The following is a 15,739-nucleotide window of genomic DNA, read 5'->3' as shown; positions in this document are numbered from 1 at the left end:
TTTTTGCTTGCAATTCAAGGGTTTCCAAGGCTGTAATCTTTATGGAAGCAGGCTCCCACATCTTTCTCCTGCAGAACAGCTGGTGGGTTCAAACCACTGACCTTTCAGTTAGTGGCCTGGCACTTAACCACTGCACCAGCAGGGCTCCTTTTGCTACCCTTATCTATTTCAGATAAGTATGAGAAGGAATGCAACCTAGCTGGACAAAATTCAAATACATGTGTGAATGACTAAAATCTCTATAACCCTCCTAGACATATTTCCATTTTCAGCAGAGAGGTTTTGTTACATCAAATGAATCCTCAAGCTTTAAAAATTTAGCATTATATCAAAGGGATGTGATTAATTCAAACTGAGTGGCAGAAAGTATTTTGGAAGCAATTATGCTATCATGCAGACATAGTAGCACAGTTTGGTGTCTTGTCCTGCAGTAAGCCTTTGTAAGTTATTCTTTTTTTTTTTTTATTGTTGTAGTTTAAGTTTACATTTCAAGTTAGTCTCCCATACAAAATCTATACATACGATGTTATGTGACCCTAATTGCTCTCCCCATACTGTGACAGCACACTCCTCCTTTGCACTACTGATTCCCCGTGTCCATTCAACCAGCTCCTAACCCTCTCTGCCTTCCCATCTCACCTCCGGACAGAAGCTGCCCATTTAGTCTCTTGTATCTACTTGAGCTAAGAGGTACACTCTTCATGAGTATCACTTTATGTCCCACAGTCCAGTCCAATCCTTGTTTGAAGAGTTGGCCTTGGAAACTGTTTTAGTTCTAGGCTGATAGAGAATCTGGGGGCCATGCTTTCTGGGGTACCTCCAGTCTCAGTCAGACCATTAAGTCTGGTATTCTTACTAGAATTTGAGTACTGTACCCCACCTTTCTCCTGCTCCATCAGGGACTCTATGTTGTGTTCCCTGTCAGGGTGGTCATTGGTGGTAGCCAGGCACCATCTGGTTCCACGGTCTCAGGCTGATGAAGTCTTTGGTTTACGTGGCCCTTTCTGTCTCTTGGGCTAATACCTTCCTTGGGTCTTTGGTGTTCTTCATTCTCCTTTACTCCCGGTGGTTGGGACCAATTGATGCATCTCAGATGGCAGCTTGCAAGCTTTTAAGACCCTGGCGCCACTCACCAAAGTAGGATGCAGAACATTTTCTTAATAAGCTTTGTTATGCCAATTGACCTAGATGTCCCCTGAAAGCATGGTCCCCAGATCCTTACCCCTGCTACTCTGTCCCTCAAAGTGTTTGATTGTATTCAGAAACTTCTTAGCATTGCTTTAGTCCAGTTGTGCAGACTTCTTCTGTAGTGTGTGCTGTCCTTCCCTTCACCTAAGATGATTCTTATCTACTACCTAGTTAGTAAATAACCCTCACCCTCCCTCCCCACCCAAGTAACCATCAAAGAATGTTTTCTTCTGTGTTTAATGCCTTTCTTGAATTCTTATAATAGTAGTCTTATACAGTATTTGTCCTTCTGTGACTGACTAAATTCACTCGGCGTAATGCCCTCCAGATTCTTCCATGTTATGTTTCACGGCTTCATCGTTGTTCTTTATCGTTGCGTAGTATTCCATTGTGTGGATATGCCATAATTTGTTTATCCATTTGTCTATTGATGGACACCTAGGTTGTTTCCATCTTTTTGCTATTGCGAACAGTGCGGCAATGAACATGGGTGTGCATATATCTATTTGTGTGACGGCTCTTATTTCTCTAGGATATACTCCAAGGAGCAGGATAGCTGGATCATATGATACTTCTATTTTTAGCTTTTTAAGGAAGCGCCAAGTCAATTTCCAAAGTGATTGTACCATTTTACATTCCCACCAATATTGTATAAATGTTCCAGTCTCTCCACAACCTCTCCAGCATTTATTATTCTGTGTAAGTTATTCTTGACTTGCGTAATTACAGGCACTTGCCTCTTCCCTTCCTATGTCCCTGAACCACAGTTTGATTGTTAGTTGCACTGTTGCTCCCTTGGAGCGGCAACAAGGCTTGTGCAGTAGGAGGGCAGGGCAAAACAGCAGTGCTTATTTGTATGAATGCAGTCTTGGTAAGCGACTGTAAGTAAATGACTCATCAGACACATACTCAAGAAAATGAATTTTTCTACCAAAACACAAAGAAATACTGGGAATTACTTTTCCCTGAAAAGTTAAATATGGTTTGTTTTCTCTCTAAATTAATTTAATTGAAGAACAGAAAACACTACCCTTTAGAGCACAAAAAATGGTAACTTGTCTTTTTTGTATTTGTCTTTATCACTCACGTTAGAATTAGTTTAGCCTAATCCACCAATCCCTTATTAAGAGTGGGTATATTGCAAAGCAGAGAGGAAAAAGCACTCATGTGTTGAAAAAATTAACATGTCTGAAATTAACTGTCTAAATTTTTCTTTATTTTTTTTTTAATGAAACAGCTTAGGTTGCTCTTATTTCCATAAAAAGGAAAAGACACTGCTGAGCTGTTTGAAGGTATATCAGGAGGTGAGACTTAATTTCCTTGACAATTAAAAGTATGTTGCAGTCAGTCACAGGAGGACAAATATTGTATAAGACCACTATTATAAGAACTCAAGAAAAGGGTTAAACACAGAAGAAAACATTCTTTGATGGTTACTTGGATGGGGAGGGAGGGTGAGGGTTATTTACTAAATAGATAGTAGATAAGAATCATTTTAGGTGAAGGGAAGGACAGCACACACTACAGGGGAAGTGAGCACAACTGGACTAAACCAAAGCTAAGAAGTTTCCTGAATACAATCAAATACTTTGAGAGTCAGAGTAGCAGGGGTAGGGGTTTGGGGACCATGCTTTTAGGGGACATCTAGGTCAATTGGCATAACAAAGCTTATTAAGAAAATGTTCTGCATTCTACTTTGGTGAGTGGCATCTGGGGTCTTAAAAGCTTGCAAGCTGCCATCTGAGATGCATCAATTGGTCCCAACCACCGGGAGTAAAGGAGAATGAAGATACCAAAGACCCAAGGAAAGTATTAGCCCCAAGAGACAGAAAGGGCCACATAAACCAGAGACTTCATCAGCCTGAGACCAGAAGAACTAGATGGTGCCCGGGTACCACCAATGATCACCCTGATAGGGAACACAACATAGAGTTCCTGATGGAGCAGCAGAAAGGTGGGGTGCAGAACTCAAATTCTAGTAAGAATACCAGACTTAATGGTCTGACTGAGACTGGAAGTACCGCAGAAAGCATGGCCCCTGGATTCTCTATCAGCCCAGAACTAAAACAATTTCTGAGGCCAACTCTTTAGACAGGGATTGGACTGGACTGTGGGACATAAAGTGATATTCGTGAAGAATGTGCCTCTTAGTCAAGTAGATACAAGAGACTAAATGGGCAGCTTCTGTCCGAAGGTGAGATGGGAAGGCAGAGAGTGTTAGGAGCTGGTTGAGTTGACATGGGAAATCAGGGGCAGAAAAGAGGAGTGTGCTGTCGCAGAACGGGGTGAGCAATTAGGGTCACATAAAATGTATCTATAAAGTTTTGTATGGGAGACTAACTTGAAATGTAAACTTCATTTAAACTACAACAATAAAAAACAAACTAACAAAAAAAAATGTGGCAGTTAATAGAGAACATGACAATAATGCACTTCTCTTAGCTGTGAGAATGCAGAAATTACTGCAGAACAATGCAGGAGAAGGTTTTTATCTTTAATCTCTAAACCAACAGAGTATTTTGTACATGGTAGTTGCTATGTAATGCAAATTGAATTACAACATTAGTTTATTTTACTGGTTTAAACTTGTTATAGTGTCTTATTTTTTATAGGTTTAATTGAAATCTATATATTGAGGCTCTTTCATCTGCATGAGACCTAGAACACTTTGGTATAAAAATATCTGCATCAAGGTAAAAATTTTCTACTTATCTTACTTTAAACTCTTTCACAGGTTCTCTGAAAAGATAGATTTGAAAATAAATACAAAAGAAGGAAATTTCACATAATTACATTAATTTGTGTCTTTATAATATATACTTTATGTGAAATCAGAGATGTTATTTTAAAGTGAACAGTGATCTTACCTCTGACACATGGATTATGAACATTAATAAAAATACTTTCATGACTGCCTTCTCCTAGGCTGTCTTTTATATCATTAATAATAATATAATAATAATGATAACTATTATAATAGAACCTCTTTTTTTAAGACCTTCTGATAAGCCAGTTATTTAATTTAGAGCTTTGTCTACGTATCTTCAAAGGCAACCCATTTAGTTGGATGTCATCTCTGTCCATAGACGAAAAAAACTGAGACTTCAGGAGATACAGTCACTCAAGCAAGGTCACACAGCTAGAAAGGGGCAAAGCCTGGATTTGAAGGCCTATCAGTCTAACTCCAAGGCCATTATGCTGTACTGCTTCCCAGGGACTTGAGCACCCAACATGCACCTGGGATGATTTTTTTGCAAAGACAGTATATTATAATAGGAGCTGAACTTGGAAGAACACAGGGAGAAGTGGGCTTGGGAGATGGTATGGGAACTGGGGATGTGGGTTTATATTTTATGTATCAGACTATTTATAATACTATGTAACAAATTCACATTATTCTCTAGCTTATTCAAATAAAAAGAACATTTTCATAGACAAGCACTCATTTATTCCTGTTTGATTTATTCAGACTGAGTGATCACTCTGTCCAAGGGTCTGCAACCTTGGTTCCAGTTGGCCAGACTGTCACTGTCTATTATTCTGGGAAACGTTGTTGTAGTTGTTGTGTGCCATCAAGTTGATTCCAACTCGTAGCAACCCTACATGACAGAGTAGAACTGCCCCATATGGTTTCCTATGCTATCATCTTTATGGGGACAGATCACCAGGTCTTTTCTCCTGTGGAGCAGCTAGTGGGTTTGAGCCACCGACTTTTCAGTTAACAACCCAGCTCTTAACCATTGCATCACCAGGGCTTCTTCCTGGGGGAACGTAATTCAGCTCTTACAGGGAGCTCCAGTGTGCAGGTTGTCTTTGACCTTCAGGCTCAGATGAAAGAATAGAAGTTGAAGCCAATATTGTATACTCTATATTTTGAACCTCCTAGCAAATGCTCAACCTGAATGAATGTATATCTTTCTTTTCAAAGATGAATAATGAGAAACAAACAAAAATTAAAAGGGCAAGCATGGAGACTATGAAGAGATACTGAAGAGATAATAAACATTGCTCTGCATTCAGAGAAAATAAAAATCTCTGAAAATTATGTCCTTTAGAAATTGTATGATATTTTAAATGTCAGATAAATATGGACTTTATGGCAAATGTGGAGGAAGGCATAAGAAGACTATAAGCTAACATGAAAATAATTTTTTAAGCATATCAGTAATGAAATAATTTACAATGGAAATTCACAGGCATATTTAATATTATGAAAATTTGAAAATTATATAAATAAAAATAGGAACATATATATAGGTAAAATGTGAATAAAAAAGCAATAAGAATATTTTTACTATATTCCCAATTCTGCCAAAACTGTTGTAAATCTAAAAGAAAATAAAGAACAAATAGTAAAATTAGTTGTCATAGAATTAAAGGTTGTTTTAGGAAATACTTGTCTTCTGACTACTTTTCCAACCACAGTAAGGCTCAATTATCAGTCATCAAATTAAATGTAAATTTAAAAGAAAAATTAAGTTGAAATATTGATCTTAAATTGTTAAATTGATAGCATTACTTGGGCTGCTTTTAATAATTTGTAGTGGAAAATAGTTTGATTTTATAAATAATAGGTATAACTAAGTTTAATTATTTTCACTAGTATATTAATCCAGGTTACTTTTACCTACAATGTGGAAACTATTGTGCTAGGTGATATAAGAACTATTAACAAGATTATAGCAAAATCTTCCCCATGAACAAGGCCCATAGGCTATGATGCTTAATAAGTAACTGAGGGAAGGATGGAAGAAGAGGGAAAGGTAGAAGAAAGGAAGGAAGAAAGACAAGGCAGGTGGAAAGAAGGGAAAATCTAATACCGGATTTAAGATATAAACAGTAATATTTAGGTAGAGGGCAATAGATGGTGCAATTGAAATATAAACAAAAATACAGATATCGATTACAGTTTAGTGGTCAGGTGATTTTTATGGACTGTTTTATAAATAATGGGTTTAATTTCAGTAGGTATAGATAAAAACAGAGAGTGTTTGAAGAAAGCGTATTGGTGAACACAGTATGATTCATTGAATGGCTTGATTGATTTGCTTGGTGCTTTCACTTCTACACTTGCTCACATCATCTCACATCAGACAAAATAAACTTAAGCATAAATGAGATTATACTTCCTTCCTTATAGCACTTCAATGACTCTCTATTATACTTGTTATAAAATACCAACTCCTTTCTATTGACCCTTAATAACTCCTTATTAACTCCTTTCTAATTGACCTTATTGGATTAATTGGCTCTTCTCAAGTCTCCTTATTTTCCCCTCCCTCCTTTTCCCTATATGCCAACTACACCTACCCTATTTCATTTCCTCAAATTTAAGCAATTTTCGTGTTTTCTTTCTCTGCTTGTAATACTCTACCCCATCATTGTTGTTTGGCTGTCTCCTTATTACTACTCAGCTTAAAGTTTACTCCCTAAGAAAGGCTCTCTCTGACTACTTTTAGGGGCTTTATCACCATCTGTCATCATTGTAAGGATGCATTTGCTTTCTAATTGGTTAATTAACTTATTGAAAGTTGATTGCCTGCTTATCTCAACCACTAGATGCTGAGTTTCGTAAAGGCAGGCAACATCTCTCTCTGATTCAATATTTACTTCAGTGCTTTCACATGGTAACGGTTCAGAGGACATTTGAATATTTAATGAGCATAGTATTTAATGAATGATGAAGTAGAGTAGAAAGAGAATTTAGGCATCTGACTAGTGAGGAAGTGAATGCCGTAAGTAGAAAATGACACCAGGAATTAAAATGAGGGAGAAGACGTCAGAGAAGCTATCAAGATACTACCCAAAGGATTCAGCAGTGACTGCCTGGGAAAAAAAAGAGGTAGACATCACTCTTGAATTTATAGTCACATAAAAAGGACAGTAGCTTTCCTTGTAATAAAGACAGAGAATAAATGAGGATGGACAGGGTTAACTTATGAAGATGGTGGTTGCTTTTCCTTTTTGCTTCAAAATTGAGATTCTGGCCAGAAAGACAGTTCAAGAGATCTATGGGTGTTTGGAATTAGGAGGCAGATGCTTAGGAAGATGGTTAAATGAGAAAACAATTTGGAAGAAGTTGAGCATTTAACCAATAAATTGCTCCTAAAAGTAATTACTACAGTTTAACGTGACTTTAGCAGAGTTGTAAAACACTATTCACAAGGTTGATAATGTATATAACTGTAAAAAAATATTTAAGAAACCAAACCTGTTGCCATCCAGGCGATTCTGACTCACAGCGACCCTATAGAACAGAGTACAACTGCCCCCACAGAGCTTCCAAGGAGAGCCTGGTGGCTTCAAACTGCCTACCTTTTGGTTGGCAGTGTAGCACCTAACCACTACGCCACCAGGGTTTCTGTATGTAACGACAGGCTTATAATTTTTTTGATCCAGTTGATTCCAACTCTTTGTGTTAATTTGTATACATTTAAAAACATCACTCCCCTCTCCCCCATTTGCTTTGGCAGGACGTTTTGGGAAAATGAAATGTTTGTGTTAGCTATTCCTAAAACTTTGGACTTCAGTTACAGGATTTGGTTTAATGCCACCTATATCATCTTTCTTAGTCCCATTTGCCAATCTGAAAATATATGTGTTTTCAAAACTATTCGAAAACTGAAGGTAGCACTTGCCAAAGTGATGTTTAAATCCAAAAGTCTAAAGATGTTATGTTAGGCATTAGTCACGAGGAAAAGGGCATACATTAATCGTAAAATGTGGGCACTATTGGAGGTTAATTGATGTCAACAAAGTCACTACTTCCCAGTGTGGTAAGAATCTGAGAGCTGGGTTGCCTGTGAGGGCTGGGTTCTGAAGAACATCAGGTTCAGGGGGGAAAAAATGCTGTGCGTTTTGAATGCTCTTACAACTCGGTGAAATTCCTGTTACCTGTGTAGCACAGTTCTGAATTCTGTTGTAAAACAGTGTAAAAATTAGAGAGTCCCAGAAAAAACAGTTTATGGAGGAAATCGTGACAGGAAAATGAATGGGCACGAGTAGAAAAACACTCTTCTTATTGGTAATCTGTCTCGCACCAATTTCGTCAAAAATAGATACTTCATATGTAATTAGTATATGCGGAATATCATTGGGAGTTTTGTTAGTGTGGTTTTCCTAACACAAAACTAATTTTTGTGGAGTCAGGTGTTGTAGGGCACCTGCTCACATTTATTAAACACATGTAGTTCATTTGGATTTGGGGAATATAGCATTTTTCTCTCCTTCCTTTGTAAATTTATTAATACAGGTGACGAAGAGTGGTCTTGTTTATTTTCTGCTCTTGCTGATATGCATGAACAGACTATGTGCTGCATTTACCCTTCACATGACTTTTTTTTCGAACCAAAACTCAGTTAAATAAATGTAGTTTGCTTGCCCTTACTTATTACCGTGAAGTCCTTTCTGCCCCTGAGACTGTTAAGGTATTTTTTTTCTTAATGTATCTTCCCTAGTATAGCTAGTATATTTTTCCTGTGTTCCTGACTGCTTTCATTTTTTTCTTTTTGAACTCACAACTCTAAGGGTTAGAATCCAACTGAACTGCACTAAGGGCCATATTTTCTTTACCCTTTCCATGTGTTACATAGGACAGTTTATCTGTGAGACAATGTGAAAGCGCCTTGCGAGCTATTTAAGTTCAACCCTAATATATGATATAGATATCATTTTTCTTTTGCTGTACTATTCCTTGCTTCCTTTCATCTATACTTAGATCTTTATTTTATCTTTTTACTTTTTTGGAGACTAAGCCTACTTTATTTTCTTACTTTTATTGGAAATCAAGATCTTTGGAAATCTATATATTTTTAATTGTTATGATCTTATATACCAAGTTGACCAAACATTCAAATCAAGAGAAATTTGATCCTGGCTGACCTATGCAAAAGGGAAACAGAAAATGTTCTTCTTGGGTTTGATGGTTGATTCATATTTATAAATGCATGGAAGAATAGACAATTTGGGGGAAATTTGATCTAATTCCATTAACTGAGTTTTCTACACTTGTTTAGCCCACAAACAGTTTTATCCCTTAGTGCACAAATTCTAAGTTGTCTTCACGACCCACATCACAAATACTTATGAATTCTATACTGGTAGGATGAAGAATTCTGGGGCCACATTTTAGACCTTCTCCTGAGGCTAACAGCCCAAATGGGTTTCATATTGTTATTATACTATAGTAAATGTTCTATTATCTTCATCATTTTTCAATTCAATTTCTTTCCACAACTATTCTGTCTTCTCACCACTTTACTGTCACGTTATTTTTCAACAGTTAACTTCCTGAACAAATAAATGTAGTGGATTCATGCATTTGTGCTTTGGAGCAAGACTGGCTGTTTTGGCTATGACTGCACCCCCTCGTCATCCTGTGAAAAATGGCGTATTCTTTGGCAGGCGTTTCCGAGGCTTTTGTGATTCATTACTCTGACTCAGTAAGGTCTCCATCATTCTTACAGTTTTTTGAGGATGTAGAATGTTGAAATGGAGAAAAAAATAAGATAACCAGAAAAACAAAACAAAACAACCCAAATTACAGAGCCCTGCACAAAGGCCTTATGATTATGACACTTTCATATTTATTATTATTCAATTAAAGATATTTTACCAATAAAAAGATCTCTTAAGTGAGATCTCAGCTGTAAAACTCTTTCAGCGTTTTCAGAAATCTTTGGCATTATCATTATTGTTAAGTAAAATTAACCAGGGCATGGATTTAAGAGATAGTGAGTGTAATCCATTTCCATGGTCTAAAGATAAGACATCTGCAAAATCATTTCTTAAAGTTTCCTTGAATATGGTTATTTGAGTCCCTGCCAAGCTTTAATGTAAGTTTCCTTTAAGACAGAGGGATGTCAGCTCTACCTCAGAAAGATATAGAGTGGGCTACATCACTCTAAATAAATCTAGAAGTATTTTTCTATTTCAATTCTTTATCCATTATCATGGATTTGTTTTGATTTTTATCTAGCAGAGAAAGGACAGTCAACCCATGAAGCTAGACAGATTTCAAAACGTTGCACAGTGGTTCTTCATCCTTAATGCAGGCCTGAGTACATGTGTGTTGCTGGAGCCGTGATGGTGACGGTTTGCACCCTAGGGAAAGATTAATGATGCTAGAACCTGCCAGCATGGTGCTTACTGTGCATTTTCTGTATTAAGGGACAAACCGTTTGTTTTCCCTTTTGCATTACTCTCTCTTTCTTGATTTAGCTGGCAGCATAATGAAAAGAAGATTTTAAATAACTGATCTGACTACCATTCTTCTTTTGTGACTCATGTCCAGTAAAACACAATATTTTCCCTTAAAAGGAGTGAGATGATTTTTATTTCTTAGGCTTTTTAAGAGTGTGTCTTCTTATCTCTAAAGTAACCTTTGAAATTAGTTAAAAACAAGATTAGCCCTGTACCAAAATGTTAGACTCATTCTTTAATGAAGAGAACCAACTGGGTTTATATCCATAGGAGGGTCCCTAAGGGAGCTAGTTATTTCAGTGCTACACTGAAATGGATGTAAGTTAGAAAAGGGTTAATAGAAACAGACGATCATTGGAAAGAGATGAAATATGTTGAGCTGTGTTCAATAAACTATAGTTGCTGCTCTTTAAAACATGCTGGTTACTGGCTGCACTCACGTCTAAAACAAACTCTGGTCCATTTAGTCACATATTTGCACTTGTAATGGATTTGGTGAGCGAAACAGCATTCCATCTGTATCAATTGAATAGCTTGACAAAACACTGCACGCTTGTCACTAACCACCCTTCAAAATTGTAATCGGGAGGGAAGGTTGTAAAACCAACATGACTTTAGATGTCTTAACGGCCAGAGAAGATGACTGTGACATACTTTATAATAAAGTGTCATCTTCCAAGATACATAAAAAATCAGTTGTATTTACTGTGCACCAAATCGTTTTTTAGAGCCAACTAAATGACAGTGTCATGCCTGTACTGCTGCATGCATCATTCAAATCATTTTTCACATTACTCTAGGCAGCCTGAGGTGGGTGGTCCCGTGGGGAGCACTACTCTCTCCTTTGACCTTGGTCATGAATTACGTACCTATCAAAGGTGAGGCTAGATATTATAACACAGATTATACAACGTTTTCCACAAATAAGATCTGGAAAAGTCGAAACCATACCTTTGCATTTCTAAAGCTTTCTGTAAATTGAATTTGGACTTAATCAAAAGAATTGTCAGAGCTCCTGGAGACAAACAAGGGAACGCTGTTCTTTGGGGAATTTTTAACACACATATGAATCATACTGGGTATCAGTAGCCTGTACATTGTGGAAAAGAAAATTGGAAAGAGTACACTTACCTTAGAATTATTCTGCTCATTTCCTTGCCCTTCTCATTAGTCACACAAGACAGTGTAAAATAGAAGTAAGTAGTGTGAAATGATCAGCCTGATGCAAATAGTCGTACTTCTAATATAAAAGCCCAGTGCATAAAAACAAAAGATTTTCATTGTTTTTTAACTTTTTAAAATTATAGTTGTATTTTCAAAAATTCATGGTACAAAATCTTTATTGTTACTGAAAGTTAGCATGATGATGACATGTATACACTTGGTACCAGAAATCCTAAAGACAAGAGGTCCCAAGGTAAATGTACCTTTTGACAGGTATTTACCTACCACGCACTACTAGCCCGAGCTGTATTTCTTAAAATGTAAGAAAATGAATTTAAATGTTTTTTGTTAATCAAAAGGGCAGCATTTGGTTTTTTTTTTGCCTGTAAATATTATATCATTTTAGAATTTTCAACTATCATAAGTTGAATGTAATTATCAAGATTTTTTTCTAAGTGCTGTGATAAAGTTACATTAAATGGGAATGTGAAGTCATTGGATGTATAATACATACATGCTTGACGACTGATATACTCTTTGGTGTTAATGTTTATGATCATGCGTGATCCATTGCTAATCGTTTTATTGTCTGAAAAATATCCACATATATTAACCAGTATAAGATGCATGTTTCTGTGGTTAACAAATTAGATTGCAATGATGTGGTCTTTAAAAGATCCAGATTGGTTCCTAAGGAGACACCATGTGGCAAGTTGTTCAACACCAAAGGTAATAAGGCAAATGTAAATTTGATTAAAGCTGCACTTTCACTTGTAAAATGTAAACCACGATATCAGTGACAATATCAAGTTTTAATGATTATTTGCAGAGAGAAGATCTTTCAGAGTGCTGATTGAAATGCAAATTGGAACAATACCTTTAGAGGGCAATTGTTAAGATTTGTAAAGTTAAGAATCTGCATTTACTTTACTCAAAATAAGCAATTCCAATTCTAGGTTTATAGCCTAGAGAAATGCTCACATGTTTGCACAAGTCGATTTGTAAAAGGATGTTCAATGAGGCCATGTTCACAATACCAAATTATTGGAAACAGCCTAAATCACCATCAACAGTGTGTAAATAAAAGGCAGTCTAGTCATAAAATGGAATAGTGCACTGTAGTTGAAAATAGGAACAGGATGAACTAAACAAATAGATCTCAAAACTGTTGAAGCAAATTGCAGAACATGTCACTTTGTTTCTGTTTATGAGTATCTAAATGGTATTCTACATTGTTTACAGATACATGCATACTCATTTAAAAGCCATCATATATATATATATATATCACTAAACCATTTTGGATATATATCCACATTAGTATAAAAAAGATCTACTCAGTTTCCTTTAATTGTTACATAATACTTTGTAATATGACTATACCAAAATTTATTTTGCTAAATGCACATTTAGACTGTTGACAATTATTTGAGATTACATTAAAGAGTTGAATGATCATCTTTGTATATCTTCCTTTGTGGTCATAAGCAATTTTTCCCTCCTAAGGAGTCTACAAATAAAAGGTTTAAGTACTGGAACAGTGGATATGCACATTTTTAGTTTAATGGAAACTATTATAACTTCAAAATAACTGTGCAGATTTATACTATCAGAGGCAATATATGCTTACCAGCACTTGATAGTATCCTTTTTTAAAATCTTTCCAATCCAATGGGTGAAAAGTGATATCTAAATTTTGTTTTAGTTTACATTTATTAGTTTAAAAAAATAATCTTGTCGTATTTGTTAGCTATTAGTACTCCTTCTTATTTTCTTTGACCATTTTTTTATCTTGAGTTTTGATTGTAATTTCTTACTCATTTGAAAATTTCTTTCTATAAAAAGCAACAGAAGCAGATTCCCTGTCAGATATGCACATTTTCTCTCAATCACTTTCTAAACTAGGTTACATGATGTTTTTAATTCAGAACCTTTATTAAAAAACAAACTTTTTATTATAAGTCTATTGTAATTACTGTCAGCAATGTTTTATAGTTTTCAGTGAACAGGACTTGTGCATCTTTTGTTAGATTCATCCCTAAGTATGTCATATTTTTTGGTGCTATTTTAAATAGCACATTTTAAATTTTTATTTTTTATTGTTTATTGCTCATACCTAGAAACTCACTTGGTTTTTGTATATTGATCTTTTATCTTGTGACCTTGCAAATATCACTTAAAGTTTCTGATATTTTTTGTACATATCCTCATATTTTTTATTTTCTTGCCTGACTTCACTGGCTAGAAACTCCACTACAATGTCATTCTTCATCTTCGTAGGAAAGATTTCATTCTTTGACCATTAAGCACTATGTTGGTTTCTTGTGAGTCCTTTAAGAGGCTAAGAAACCTCCCATTTTTTTCAATTGTTCAGAGTTTTTATCATGAATAGATATTGGGCTTTTTTCAAAAATGTTTATTCTGAGTCTATTGAAAAAAATCATGATTTTTCCTTTTGAATTGTTAATATGGTTAATTTCAGAATATTAAACTAACCTAGCATTTGTGGAATTAACCCTATTTGGTGATCAAATGTCATTTTAATATAGTGTTAAATGCAATTTGCTAAAATTTTGTCACTTTTATAGCTATGTTTATGAGGAGTATTGGTCTGTAATTTTGTTTGTTTTCTCTTTTAATGTCTTTATCAGATTTTAGCATGACAGAAATGATGACCTCAGAGAATGCATTTGGAAGCATTCCCTTTTTTACAATTTTCTGGAAGATGTTGAGTAGAATTGGAATTATTTTTACCTTAACAGTTTGGTAAAATTCACCAGTATAGCTATCTGGACCCAGAGCATTGTGACAATATTTTTGACTATGCATTTGATTTCTTTGAAAGAGATTTTCTATTCAGGTTATCTGTTTCCTCTTGAGTGAGGTTCGATGGTTTATATCTTCAGGAATTTGTCAATTTCACTTAAGTTGTGAATTTATTCCCAAAATGTTTTTCATAATATTCACTTGTTATTATTTTAATTACTGTAGAATTTATAGTGCAGTCACATTTCTCACTCTGTATATTGGATATTTGTGTCTTCTCTCTTTTTCTCATCAGTACAACTAGAGTTTTAACAGTCTGGGTGATCTTTACAAAGTAACAACTTTTAGTTTCATTGATTTTCTCTATTTTTTTCTTACTCATTTATTTTCTAAATTTCTCTTCTGATGCTTAATAACTTCTTTCTTGTTCTTGATTGACATTTAGTTTTCTAATCTTTTCTAGTTTCTAAAGGTGAAATCTGTGGTTTTTTTATTTGAGATTTTTCTTCCTTCTTCTTTTCTATAGATGTTTAGTGCTATAATTTTTCCCCTAGATACTCCTTTATCAATATCCCACAAGTTTTGATGTGTTTTTGTTTTTATGCATTTAAAAATACTTTCTAATTTCCTGTTAGATTTCTTTTTTTTATTATTTTTAAATTTTTTTTTTATGTACTTTAGATGAAGGTTTACAAAACAAATAGTTTCTCATTAAATAGTCAGTACACATATTGTTTTATGACATTGGTTAACAACCCCACGGCATGTCAACACTCTCCCTTCTCAACCTCGAGGAACTTTTTTTGTTGAAAATATACATAACCAAAGTTACACCATTTCAAAAGTTTCTACATGTACAATTCACTGACATGGATTACATTCTTCCAGTTGTGCTGCTATTCTCACTAACCTTTTACAAATTATTCCATCACTATTATCTTCAACTCACTGTCCTCTAGGCTTCCCATCAAAACTTTTGAGTTGCTATTGTCAATTTGATCTCACATAGATAAATATTTTTTTTGTATGTTATATGAAGGTTTGCAGAACAAATAGTTTCTCATTAAACAGTACACATATTGCCCTATGACAATGGTTAACAACCCCATGACATGTCAACATTGTCCCTTCTCAACCTTGGGTTCCCTATCACCAGCTTTCCTATCCCATTCTGCCTCCTAGTCCTTGTCCCTGGACTGCTATGTCTCATTAGTTCTGTTTTGTTTTATGAGGCTGTCCAATCCCCAGCTGAACGGTGAAATTCAGGAGGGGCTTCACCACTGAGCTAAAAGGGTGCCTGGGGGCCATACTTTCGGGGTTTCTTCAGTCTCTGTCAGGCCAGTAAATCTGGTCTTTTTTTGTGAGTTAGAATTCTGTTCTACATCATTTTCTAGCCCTGTCCAGGACCCTCTTGTGATCC

Source organism: Trichechus manatus, unplaced genomic scaffold, assembly GCF_000243295.1.
Source record: "Trichechus manatus latirostris isolate Lorelei unplaced genomic scaffold, TriManLat1.0 scaffold00017, whole genome shotgun sequence".
Taxonomy (NCBI): domain Eukaryota; kingdom Metazoa; phylum Chordata; class Mammalia; order Sirenia; family Trichechidae; genus Trichechus; species Trichechus manatus.
Note: the sequence above shows the minus strand (reverse complement) of the source record.